The 14382-nt window shown below is 40.2% G+C and overlaps 1 long non-coding RNA gene across 2 annotated transcripts in view; it reads right to left on the bottom strand.

Moving 5' to 3' along the window:
- Positions 1 to 280: 280 nt before the first annotated feature.
- LOC309652039 overlaps positions 281 to 14382 on the bottom strand; it is a 28522-nt gene continuing 14420 nt past the window's right edge. Inside the window, exon 3 of one of the 2 annotated variants that reach the window (XR_014258530.1) lies at positions 281 to 8493. This is a non-coding gene — a long non-coding RNA (uncharacterized lncRNA). Of the gene's footprint in view, positions 8494 to 13268; positions 13295 to 14382 lie in introns of those variants that run through there. The other variant, XR_014258531.1, reaches the window with a different exon arrangement.

Raw genomic sequence — 14382 nt, 5'->3', positions numbered from 1 at the left:
TTGTGTCAACTTGGCTACACTGTAGTGCCCTGTTGCTGGGTTGAATACCAGTCTAGATGTTGCTGTGAAGGTATTTTTGAGATGTGATTAACATTTAAACCAGTAGACTTTGAGTAACATATCTTACCCTCCATAATGTGGGTGGGCCTCATCCAATCAGTTGTAAAAGAATGAAGTCCTCCAAGGAGAAAAGAATTGTGCCTCCAGATTGCTTTGGACTCAAAACTGCAGCATTAACGCCTGCCAGAATTTCCAGACTGCCAGCCAGCCCTGCAAAATATCAAACTTGCCAGCACCCAATATCACATCAGCCAATTCCTTAAAATAAATAAATAAATAAATAAATAAATATATATATATATATATATATATATACACATACACACACACGCATATACATATGTGTATACACATACAGATATATACATATATATGTATGTATATATACATCCCATTGGTTCTGTTTCTTTGGAAAGTCCTAAGGCACTAGTCCAGAGTTATTAAAAATGTATAAAAATAGAGAATGGGGACATATGTATGCATATGGCTAATTCACTTCGGTGTACAACAGAAACTAACACAGTATTGTGAAGCAATTATACTCCAATAAAGATCTATTAAAAAAAAGAGTAAAGGAGAATGCTACAGCAGTGTTAAAAAAAAATAGAGTATGTTTGCATTATATTACATAATCAAATTGCAACACATACCATCTCTCACAATCCTTTTCATTCACCATAGAAATCTATTAAAGAAGCTATTTTTTTCCTTACAAATGCTATTTATTGTTCTGTTGTTCCTCCTGAATTTTGAAATTTTACTGTTTTGTTATTTTTAGGAGATACAGTAGTTAGATTTTTCCAGATAATAATGAATAGAAGCATTCTTTTATTTTACAAATGATTATTTCATCTCCCTTCCTAGTCCTGTGACATCACCAGTTCTGATTTTTTAATATTACCAAGTTGCTTGTTAAATGTCTTCAATGCAAATGGAAAAGTTAGTTCTCAGAGCAAATCTTGGACACATATCTGTGTTCAAGTTATACAGTGTTTCATATTTAATTGTGTCCCAAAATGTATGCTTTTCATATAATGCAGAATAAACTATGTTACTTGAAAAGACAGCATAGATGTGCAAGACCTTTTGACTCACCTGGTAGGACTGGGTGAGCCCTTGGGATTCTTAGCTGTCTTGGACAGTCTATCAAAAAGATCTGGATTCACTTTTCACCACAACTGCTACCATCTACTGAGCACCTGTTATGCTCTCATGCTGCCTAAAGTCATTTCCCACCTGTGGACACAATGGGAGCTTCCATTTTTGTAATTAAGGAGAAATAGTACCTTCCCCAGAGAGTGGTGGTAAAGATTCAACAAGATAGTATCTGAAAATTGCTCAGCCAGTGCCTAGCCCAGAGTGCGTTCACAATAAAGAGTTATGATTATGGTTCAGTCAAAAGTAATTACGAGTCGTGACCTTGCTCTCATTTTAAGAAAAATGTTTTTGTGTTCACACCTAGAATTGTGGGGCTACATCATGTTGCTGGGCCTCAAGAAAGGAAATTCAGCTGTTTAAACATATTCGGAACATTAACTCAGTCCCAGGCACTCTGCCAGACACTGTGGTATACAAGAACCTAAGGGCAGGACAGGAATAAAGATGTAGACGTAGAGAATGGACTTGAGGACACCGGGAGGGGGAAGGGTAAGCTGGGACAAAGTGAGAGAGTGGCATGGACATATATACACTAGCGAATGTAAAATAGATAGCTAGTGGGAAGCAGCTGCATGGCACAGGGAGATCAGCTCGGTGCTTTGTGACCACCTAGAGGGGTGGGATAGGGAGGGTGGGAGGGAGATGCAAGAGGGAGGGGATAGGGGGATATATGTATACATACAGCTGATTCACTTTGTTATGCAGCAGCAACTAAACAATGTAAAGCAATTATACTTCAATAAAGATGTTAAAAAAAAAAAAAAAGGAGCATGGCTGGCCCTTGCCCTCAGGGAGCTAGAAGGGTAGGCTTTAACACACTGAACTTAAATCGTTCATCGTTTACTACAACTGTGAAACAAACGTAGATAGCACTTCCTTCTTTCAGTTGAGACTCTGAGTTGAGAAGTCCCTAAAAGGCAGAGATGAGATTTGAATCTTGGTCTGCCCAACTGAAAACTCAAAACTTTCTAATGGCCCAGTATCTTATTTAACCTTCATATCAACCTAATTGCTAAGAATTATTATAAACCCTACATTGTATTCAATACATTCACATGCCATTATAGAGAACCTGGTATGTACAAGCCTTGGTCCTAAAATTCAAAAGGGAACAAAATATGACCTCTTCCTTCAAGAGTGGACACTCTGGTGGGGATGCCTGCTAAATGACACAGTCATGTACAAGGTACTGCAGAAAGAACATCAAGGAAGGCTTCACAAATGTCAGGAAGTGTGAAATATGTTAAGAGGAGAAAACAGGCTCAGAAAGGTTAAATTATTTGCCCAAGGTAAACAGCTAGTATGTGACAAAGTCCAGGATTTGAGCCCAATCTGCCTGGCTTCAATTTATTCTCTATCATACCATGGTCCCCAAGGCCACTTTCTAACACTGTCACTTAACCTCTCTGAGCCTTTGTTTTTTCATCTATAAAGTGGAAATCTAAGTGTACTTCCCTCAAAGGGTCATTTAAGAGGCTTTGCTCAGTGTAAAGTGCCCATTACTAACTATGCTTGGCAAAATACATGCTCAATAAGGAGCTATAATAATTATTCAACTAATAATCATATTAACAATGCTTTAATGACACCAGAGCTACCTTTCCAGTATTGGGAATCCCATAGGGCCACAGGGTAACTCAAAAGAAGAATGAGACTGGCTGGTTCAGAGAAATTCAGAGATTTTACTGAACGATGCTCCATCAGAGGTAAGTAATGCCTGGCCCAAGCCTGACATAGGGAAGAAACTTCCTTCTGCTGTCTTATGATACAGTCTCCAGTAAACTTCCAAGTTTACCCCTCCTATCACAGGACAGACCACATGTCATAAACAAGGCGGCCAGAGGGGCCTTAATCTTCTCTCCCATATCCCAAGATCCATAACATCATTCCATTCTTCCAGTTTGGAAGGAAGCTTTGAAGATCTCAGCTTGCCTAAATTTTCTATCTGGGTGGAAGATCTCAAAGGCATACTGAAGCAATTACTTAGGGCAACAGAAGGAAGGAAAAGGAATTGATCACACACAAGTACAAGCATTCAAGGCTGTATAACCTTATGGAGATGATCTCAGATCTTGGGTAGAAAATGGATGCAGGACATAAGAAAGAGTGTTCTTTACCTAACTGTGCTCACTCCAAGTCTGTTTGAATATTAGATTACCCTAAAATTGCTAGATCTCTGGGGCATCAGACCTCTGCAACCTTAACTCATTAATATTCCTCAACAAATACCTCATACTGTGCTTCAAAGTGTTTTCAAACCAACTCTATACACAGACATTATGTCATCTGATCTTCACAACACCCTGCAGGGGCAGATGGTTCCCTCCCCATTATTGCCATGAAGGAAAACAAGTCTCAGAAAGAGAAGAGCCATACCCCAGGTCACACAGCAACGTGGATGGTGGAGCTGCAGTGAGAATGCAGGACTCCTCTGAGTCCTCCCAATCTCCACCACCCTTCAGCTCCAGCCTCTGCCTAGTATGGCTGAGAGAGTATAAAGGAGGGGTTCTTAATTTTTGGTGCCATGTACCCCTTGGGAAATCTGGTGAAGCCTGTGAACTCTCTATCAGAATAACATTTTTAAATACATGAAATAAAATACAAAGGAAACCAACTGTATTGAAATAATACCATTATCAAAACACATGTGTGACATAGTAGTGTATGTGCCCCTATAACACATTAAATATCAATGTGTAATGACAGGTCTAATAACTACTATAATTCTGAAGTAGATAAACATAAATATTTCAAAAAATCTGCAATAACTTGTGATATGATAATATCTGTGATACTTGTGAAAAAGTCACAGGTACTGCTAATACTTCTGTACTTTGTTTACCTACATTTATAATGGAAGAAAACTCTAAACTTCAGTTAGAGGTTAGTGAAAATCTAAACGTATTTTTTCCATCCAAATTCACACACTTCCTAAGTTCTTCCCACAGTCTCTAGGTTAAGAAAAAAAAACTCCTGATAGAGGAGGTTGATGAAATATAAAGTGAGAGCCCCCAAAGTGGGACCAGGATTAGTTTCATTAAATATATTAATGTTTATAAGTTAGAACAGTGCCCATCACATAGTAGCAATAAATTTTACAAATGATAGAGATACTGATTTTTTTGTACATTTTGAAATGGTGAAATTCTAAGTCAATACAAAACTGGCAGGAGAGTCCCACAAGTCTGTATTTCTGGGTGAAGAAGTGACAGATGAGCTTCATTGTGAGCAAACACAAAGTACTGCATTTAGGAGAAAATGAGACAAATGCTATTCACAAGATGTTAGTCTCCAAACCATCAGTTCTGGCAAAGGAAAGGGATCTGGGAGTTGTTGGAGAGAAGTCCAATGTGTGGTCGGAATCATAAAAAGACAACAAATTCTAAACACGTTAAAAAATAGAAACAAAATATAAGACATTATCTTATTCCCATTTTTTAAAAAAAGTTTTGTACCCACACCAGTAAAACAGTTTGTTTCCATGTGGCTGGACCTCAAGACATGAAATTCAACATTTCAATTCAAACGTTGCTCATGTGCTTATTCTGTCCAAGACATTCTACCAGCGATAGGGGATGCAAGGATGAATATGAGAGTGTACCTGTCCTTGAGGAGTTTGAAGAGGAGCTCTAAGAATCAAGATTAGTGGGTTTTAATACATTAACGAAATATGTTCTACCCAATGGACCAGAACCATATAGTCCAAGAGAGAAAAACCTGGAATGTTGAATTCAGTGTTTTTCACATAATAAGCTCCTTCACCCTCCCCCTCCCGCTTCCTCTCCCTCTGCCTCTCTTTCCCTCTCTCTTTCCCTCATTCACACACACAGACACACACACAGACACACACAGAAGCGTGTGCAGCACTTAGCAACACCGGTATTACAAGCAATCATGCTTTGTTTATTCAGCAATAGAAGACACTGAGGTATTTAAGTGAGTTTACCAGATAACTGAAACATGCCCCTTCCAGTACCAATCTTTTTAAAAAAATCAATTTAAATGAAAACATTTCTAAGATGTTTTACATCCATTCCCATACGGTTAAACAGAGGGTTCTTGACCCGTCCTGACCTTGCTGTGATGACTCCATATCAAATCATCTCGATGACTATTAACTAAAAACGTTAGTTATGAGAAAACTACTGAGAAAGAATATTCTTCCACTAACTCAACTACACATGGAACAATGAAAGGGCTGATTCCCTGATAAACATCCTTGCTCATTAAATGGCTAAAACCAGCCTCCAGCAGCCATAACTAGCTATGCTAACCCAGGCTCACCATTCTAGAAATGCTGGGGCTAAGAGCTGCTCGTGGGACCACTAGCAGGGATGTTACTCTGAATCTCAACGGTCTGAAGGGCTAAAGGTGCCTGCCCCTCTGCTGACCTAACAGCCTGGGGAAAAGGACACAGTATTGTCTCACTATTCTCCAACCTCTGCCCAAATATGCTAGTGAGAAATACTACCATGAAATGGCCATTTGGTTTATCAGACAGCTAAGTCACGAGAATTGGACCCCCCGGTTCTGTCACTGGCCCTGAGACCTTAGGCAAGTCACTCAACCTCTGGGTCCCGTGAGTGGGACAGCGAGAGAGAGGATGCTGGCATTGCTGGCTAGATTTTTCTTTCTTGCTCACCTAATAGAACCGAGTAGGGCCATGATAGGGTCCATCAGACTGTGGCAGCCCAGGCTGATGAGCATTGTGTTCTGGCCAGTGTTCAGAAAGTGAATCTGCACTGTTATCAACTTGGCGAGCCACAGACAGTGCAGGGCCTGTGGCAGCGAAAGTCCTGAGGGACAAAGGTGGAGGAAGCCACAGGTAGAGACACTTCATCGCCACCATCTCCCATGTGAACCCTCCAGCAACTGTATTCACCCCTTCTTCCCCCAGTTGGCCCATGACTCCCTCCTCCTTCACTTGGAAGGGCACAGAGACAAAATAAAATCATACCTACTGCAGACACCAAGCCCCAAGGCCTGTCTGGAATAAGACTCTCTATGGTCACCTTAGCATAATTCTGCTCTGCTGCATCCAGCATCGGAGTCAGAGCCTCTAGCAGCAGCTGCTTCAGCTAGTGTGCAACCTTGAGGCTGTCCTCTGCAGTGGAGTAAAGGAGGCTTGTTGAGTCTGTCTGACCCCCAAAGCAGGCTGTTCTCACCCCACTCACTCGTAGTGACGGAGGGCTGGAATAGAAGCATCTCAGCTCACGTTCACAGGGAAGCAGGTATATCTCACTCACGTAAAGGCTATTGGTCCAGAAGTGCACATTTCGGAGACTGAGTGGCCCCTCTGGTTCTTCATTTCTCTCTGAAACATCAGGACAGGCTTACACGCATCAAGATACACATTGATTCCTGATAGATGTTACCCTGAATTTACAGGCTATAGATCCCAAGAGATACAAATGCCTTCCAAGTCCCCCTCCCATCTCTTACCTACCCATCTGGTCCCTGCTGAGTGACTAATACACATGTCAGCTTCTAACAGCCAATCTCATAGGCTCTTGCCCTTCTTAGCCTTAATAAGCTTCCTTCCCTGGCCAGGAAGCAGCACTGCACTGAGGGTGTGCTTTGCTCACCACAGGGCTGAGACTCAGCCAATTTCGGTTGGATGCAGGCAGCTGCCCCATGGTTCTCATGGATCCCCTGGCACATGGACACAGGGCAATCATGTTGTGCTTCTCATTGTCCCTAGGGCATCAGCATTTGATGTAGTCAAGCAAAGCTGCCCTCAGTGTACCATTCTGCTCAGGAGAAAAGGCAATATGCCAAGGTCTCAACCAAGGACTGCAAAGCAGACAGGATTGGCTGAGTCCCCTGGTCCTGAAAGTTCCTTAAAAACTCCCCCAAAAGGAAAAAGCTAAGCAAAAATGGAAATGAATATAAAAGTTTATACTATCCCCCAATGTTCATAGCAGCATTATTTACAATAGCCAAGACATGGAAACAACCTAAGTGTCCATCAACAGGTGGATGGATAAAGGAGTTGTGATACACACACACACACACACACACACACACACACACACACACACACACTGAAATACTACTCAGCCATAAAAAGGAACGAAATTTTGCCATTTGCAGCAGCATGGATGGGCTTGGAGGGCATTATGCTAAGTGAAGTGAGTCAGACAGAGAAAGACAAATACTGTATGATGTCACTTATATGTGGAATCTAAAAAATACAACAAACTAGTGAATATACCAGAAAAGAAGGAGACTCACAGATACAGAGAATAAACTAGTGGTTACCAGTGGGGAGTGGGGGGAGGGGCAATATAGGGGTGAGGGAGTGAGAGGTACAAACTATTGGGTGTAAGATAGGCTCAAAAATGTATTGTACAACATGGAGAATACAGCCAATATTTTGCAATAACTGTAAATGGAAAGTAACCTTTAAAACTATATAAAAATAATAAAATTTTAATGGAGGCCATAAGATATATCACTCAAAGCTGAGAAAGTTTTAAGAGTGGCAGCGTTGCCACTATTAATTTTGATGAGACACAAGGCCTAGACTTAGACTTTCCAGGCAAAATGAGATGCTTGACTCCTTAAGGGAGCCAATTTGAGTTGTGTGTTGTGATAATAATTAGGTAAAATATCTTAACTGATATTTAGAATTAAGTAATTCAAATGCAACTATATTTCACCTGGTATGTCTATAAATACAATGTAGGAAAGATAAGAGTTGAGGACTTAGATGTGAAGCTCTTAATTAAATAGAAGGTCTCATTAAAAAAAATTTATGTTATCCTGAGCATAAGGAAATAGGCACATCCTCTCTGCTGGTGGGAGTGTGAACAGTAAAACCTTTCAGAAGGGAGAAGACTTTAAAAGTGTAGTCATATGTTATTCTAACAATTTCACTTCTAGAAATATATCCCTTAAAAATGGCAGAGAAAAGTGCTAAGATGAATGTAAGAAGGATATTTAATAACAAATAATTAGAAACAATCCAGATGAGCAAAATTAGGGCTAAGAGAATACCATATAGCCATTAAAACTGATGTCAATTTCAGAAATATTCATGATATGTTTATTGTTAAGTGAGAAAAGCAGTCTATTTCATATCTGCACAACATGATGTAAGTTTTGTTTAAAATATGTAAATATATATGTATATACGTTTGTGGATACGTGCAAAGAAAGGGGTGATACCAAATTGTTTGCAGTGCTTGTCTCCAGATGGTAGATAGACACAGAGGGATTTCTTTTCTGTGTTGTTCTGTTGTCCAAGTGTCTTATATTGAATATGCATTACTTCTGTAATCAGAAAAAAGTTATTAAAAGAATATTTAAATGTGGAAGCAAGAAAAAGTTATTAGATTGTACAGTAACAGAGGTTCTAAGCCTACAGTTTAGGGTTTCCATCTTCTTCCTTCTAGCAGTCATCTAGCCCTTCTCTCCCTGGAGGTGTATCTGTTTTCAGATTAAATATCTTCTCCCTCTTTTTCCTGTTTGATTCTTACCTGGAGTAGGTTAGGAACTATATCATTAAGTCTGTAAACAACTTAAAATAAGAGACAATTGAGTAAAGACCTGAAAGTTAAATCAGAGAAAATCATTGATTTATGACTCAAATTTTTTCACCCAATTCTGTAACCTTCATATCCACTCCATTTCATATCACACCTAAAGGCAAAATCCTTAACCTGGCATTCAGGGACCTTCATGCTTTGGCCAAAGACCTCATTTCTAATCTTATTTCTCACTTCTGCCACCCTTCACATACCCTACTTAAGCCTAACTGAACTCCCTGTGCTTCCCCCTACATCCCAAGTCCAAATACTACCCATTCTTCAAGTCCCAGCTCAAATGCTACTTCCTCCATTAAGCCCTCCTGGATTCTCCTGACTCCCTTCCCATATCTGAATGACCTCTCCCTTCTTTGAGCTCCCAAGAACCCTTTATCTGTACCTCCAAAGTAAGACTTAACACTGTCCACCCTGTAGTATGATCATGTACCTATCATCCTCCCTGCAAGGACCATATTTGATTCCTTCCTTCCTTCCTTCATTCATTCACTCAGCAAATATTTATGGAGCATCTACTACATTCTGACAACTATTCTAGGCATTTATTATGCAACAGTAACTTGCATTTTCAAAGGATTATTCTGGATGCTAAGTGGAAAGTAGAGTATAAGTGGTAAGGGAGGAAATAGGGAGACCAGTTGGAGGCTATTGCAGTTATCCAGGTGAGAAACAAATAAAGGTAGTTTTGAAACATGGTGGTAGAATTGGAACTAATGTGAAATGGAAAGATTCCAGGTATAATTTGAAGATGCAGAATAACTGAATATAGGCTATAAGGGAAAGAGTGGAATAAGGCATGAAGCTTCTTGGCCTGAGCAACTGGAATTTACTGAGATGGGGGAGATTGTGGAGGAGTAGATTTGGGAAGGAAGATCAGATTTGGGTGTGTTAACTTTGAGATGCCTATCTCTCTTTAAGGTAGAAATCTCAGGTAGGCAGTTGGACAAAGGAATCTGAAGGTCAGAAGAAATCCAAGATGAGGATATACAATCGAAATCATCAGCTTTTAGATGGCATTTAAAGTCTTGAAATTAAATGAGATCACCAAGGGAATGACCGAGGTCCAAGGACTGAGCCCAAGAGAACTCTAAAGTTAAAAGGTCAGGGATATAAAAAATATCAGCAAGTGATACTGAAAAGGAGCATTGAAAACCAAGAGAGTGTAGCATCCTAGAAGCCAAGTGAAGAAAGTATATGAATGAAGAAAGAGTGAATGTTTCAAATGCTGAAGTCAAGTCAAGTAATGTGAGAACTGACCACTGGACTTAGCAATGTGAAGGGCACTGGTGACCTTGTAGTTTCAGTGGGCATGGGAGCAAAAGCCTGACTGGAGGGGGTTTAGGAAAGAATGAGAAGATGGGTCTGAAGCTAAAAGGGAAAATCGAGTCAAGAGAGGATTTTTTTAAGACAGAAAAGTGACAATATTATCGCCTGCTGTTGAAAGTAATCAAGAAGATAGGGGAAATGGTCAATAAATGAATTTCAAAAAGGTAGGACGTGAACTAGAGAGAAGGAAAGAAAAAATAAAAGAAGAAAAGGACAAGTGAAAAGAAGGGAGGCAGCAAGGGTGAGAGCCAGAGAGCATTAAACTTTTAAAGTTGGTAGAAAAGGTAATCTTGTCCATCAGGACTCTTTCTCTTGCCTAGGGGTGACTGTAGGGCACTTGAACTGGTCTCAGCAAGGGAGATTTAGAGAAATGCTATAAGGATTTACTTTATAATGTTAAGAGAAGCTGACTGCAAGGGTACAAATCCTGACTTTTCGACCTTGGGCAAGCTATTCAGTCTCCCCATGCCTCAATTTCCTCATCTGTAAAATGGGGATGATAACATTATCTTCCTCATAGGGTTGTTATAAGGCTTAAATAAATTACTTATAGTGCTTGGAGCATGATGTACACGTGAGCTATCATCATCACTCTCTCAGAGAATCAAAGGCCAGGAATCCCCCTGGGCCTCAGAAACGACTGAATTTGAGCCACAGGATGAGCCAGGCCTCATAAAAAGAAGAGGCTGAGAAGTCCCACGATCTGCAGTCAGCAAGCTGGAGACCCAGGAGAGCCAGTGGTGTAGTTCCAGTCTGAGTCCAAAGGCCTGAGAATCAGGAGAACTAATGGTGAAACTTCTAGTCTGAGTCTGAAGGGCTGAGAACCAGGAGAGCCAATGGTGTAGTTCCAGTCTGAAAACAAGCAGGCCTGAGACCCAGAAAGAGCTAATGTTTCCATTTGAGTCCAAAGACAATAAAAATACAATGTCCCAGTTCAAAGGCAGTCAGGCAGGAGGAATTGTCTCTTACTTGCCGGAGGGTCAGAATTTTTGGTCTACTCAGATGTTTAACTGATTAGATGGGGCCCACCCACATTAGGGAGGGCAATCTGCTTTACTCAGTCTGCTAATCCAAATGTTAATCTCATCCAGAAACACTCTCACAGACACACCCAGAAATAATGTTTAGCCAAATATCTGGGTACTCTGTGGCCCAGTAAAATTGACACATAAATAAAATTAGCCATCACAGTAAGCTATCACTGCAAACCTTCCTAGTATAAAGCAACTTGACTGGATTGACACTAAGTGCTTACACTTCAAGTTTCTCCATTATTTCAAGTTGTATATAGTTTTATATTTATTATAAGTTCACTAGCAAAAACATTATTTTTACAATTCCATTATTTGATCTAAGCAGATACTGAGAAACATACAGCCTCTAGGTTGGGTTGGCCCCCGATCCTACATTACTACAAGTCAAAATGACCTTTCCTTTATTGTCTCATTGAGGCCTGGCTCACAGACATTGGTCACTCAGGCTTAAATAATGCCTTCATTTATTCATTCATTCATTCACTCATCAAATTGATCACCTATGTGCCTACCACGGTTCTGGCAACTAGAAATACAGCAGTCAACAAATGTATATTTTATATATACATATATATATACATATATATATATAAAATATACAAACATATATATATAATATTATATATAATATAAATAATGTTGGATGATGATATGTGTTATATAAAACTAAAGCAGGGAATACTCCTAAAGATGAGAGAATGCACCATGCTGATAGGGGAGGGGCATTCCTCCAGAGGGAACAGTTAATACAAAAGCTCTGAGACAAGAAATTACCTGGTGTGCTTGAGGAACATAAAGGCAGAGTGAGTGAGGGGGACATTACTAAGAGATGAGGTCAGAGAGTTAACTGGAGGAGAGGGGGCATATCATGTTGGACCTTATAGACCCTGACAGCCTTTGGTGAGATGAGGAGCATTGGGGAGTTTTGAGTGAAGGAGAGCATGATCTAGCCTACCCGTTAAAAGAATCGTTCTGAAATCTACACTGAGAAGGCACTGCAGGGGTGACGGAGGTGGGGGAAACAGGAACACCAGTGAGGAAGCTATTGCAATAATCCAAAAGAGGGATGATGACAGCTTCAGGGTGATAGCATTGGAGTCCAAGAGTGGTCAAATACAGGAGATACGTAGATATTGAAGTTGGAACCATCAGGATTTCCTGATGGATTAGTTGTGAGGTGTCAGACAAAGAGAGGAGTCAAGGGTGACTCAAGGTTTTCAGCCTGAGCAACTGGAAGGATGGAGAGCCATCTCTAGAGATGGGGAAGACCATGGGATGAGCAGATTTGAGGGGAAATTCCATTTTTGACCTATTAAGTTTGCGACATCTACTAATATCCAAGTGAAAATGTTAAGGAGGCAGATATATAACTCTGGAGTTCAGAGGAGAGGTCTGTGCTAGAAATATCAGTTTGGAGTTGTTGGCATATAGATCATATTTAAAGATATAATACTGGATGAAATCACAAAGAGAGCGGGCATTGATAGAGAAGAAAAGAAATTCAAAAACTAAACCTTAGGGCACCCCAATATTAACAAACTGGGAAGGTGAGTAGGAAATTACAAAGGAGGCTGTGAAGGAGCAGACAGCAATGGAGGAGGAAACCATTTTAAGGGTTGTCTTGCCAAAGTCTTTGCCCTATCTGCACGAAGAATGGCAGAGCCTAGAGTCTTACCTGCACAAATGAAAGAATAAACAAATGAGTGAATGAATTAAAATCTCTCACCATTCCTGAGCTGCTTTTATGCATATGCCAGTATATTAAGTAGTTGCATGGACTTTAGCAGAATACTTAAGGTCATTGGGCAATTTTGCCAAACACACAGACCATCATTTGGGGCATTCCATTTACCGTTCAATTCCCTCTTTCCTCCCAAAGTTCTGCGAATGAAGTCCCTGGTTCTTATTTGATCCATATCTAGATTCCCTTCACTAAATTCTGTGCCCAAGCCTAGCCTTGGAAAATTAGCCCACGCTGAAATACTTGGGGAGCTTCTTAATGAGCTTGATTTTCAGCTGTTAAACTTGATGGAACTCACAGAAATGTAAAAAAAATCAACTGTGACAGCCCTGACAGGAGATGGGAACACTATTAGCAGCCCCTATTAGCAGTGAATGAGTGCTGGTACATACCTGATCTCCCCAAGCTGCAAAACACCAGTGGTTTCGCTGAGAAACAATCACAGAGACAGGTTGGGGCAAAGATAAAAGGAGGGGGCTCTATTTTCCTTTGCTCATTACATTCCCACTTTTCTTACCACTCATTATATAAAGATACACTCATATAAACACCTCTGGATAAAGAACCCACAAAGAAACAGCAAAAAGATCTTCAAACGTTATTTGCTTCTCTAGATGTCTACGGATAAGAATATTAACTCTAATAGTACGCCTGTGATGGTTCTATCATTATGGCTGCAGCCTGTAGGAAATTCTAATTTTGAAATCCCACCTCTGAGGCTTATTATTGAGAAAAAAGAAAGACTTTTTTAAAAACCTGCTAATGCCAGTGTTACAAATTTGGTTTTGTGTTTTAAAAATCCATGAAAATAGCATATTTGATTGGAATTACAAAATATCAAAGCTGGAGGGGCCTTTTAAGACTATCCAGTCCAAGTTCCTCTTTTGACAAATGAGGAAACTGAGGCCCAGAGAGGGAAAAGGACTTGACCATGGTCATAAAATGAGAGACTGGCAGAGCTGGAACGTTCTCAGTCTCCCTCTCCCAGCTCAGTGCTCTTTCTTTTCACTACACTTGAGCGTGTACTAATGGAAAACAAATTAAAGCAGAAGATTGCAATAAGGGTTAGAAAACCTAAAATTGCTCATAAAGGATGGTTATTTTCTCAACTGGTTTTCTACAGCACCAGAAATTCTAGCTGAAGTAATCCACGGAGCAAAACAAAGTGGATGACAGTCAAATACTAAACACTACTTTCATTTGAAAGCATTGTATTTACAGCCTTTTTTTTCTTCACAGGGTGAGACTCCACATATTAAATGAATTTAATGCCATTGAAAGTTTGGTATAATGACTGCTGAAAATCACAGGTGATTCGTGGTCCCTCGGGCATACCTGTTATGCCAGTAAACAACTAAAATACCTCACCAGCAATGTTGGAACCCAAGGGTCAGTCCTGTGAGATGGACACAGCAAATTAAATCACTGATGACATCAGACAGGAATTTTTATGAACAAGGACAGGGAAAGACAGGGTTAAGGAGACTGATTGTGTGTGCATGTGTACAGGGCCAAG

The sequence above is a fragment of the Balaenoptera physalus genome (genome assembly GCF_965194825.1).
Source record: "Balaenoptera physalus genome assembly, chromosome: X".
Lineage (NCBI taxonomy): Eukaryota > Metazoa > Chordata > Mammalia > Artiodactyla > Balaenopteridae > Balaenoptera > Balaenoptera physalus.
This window is presented reverse-complemented; position numbering and strand designations above follow the sequence as displayed.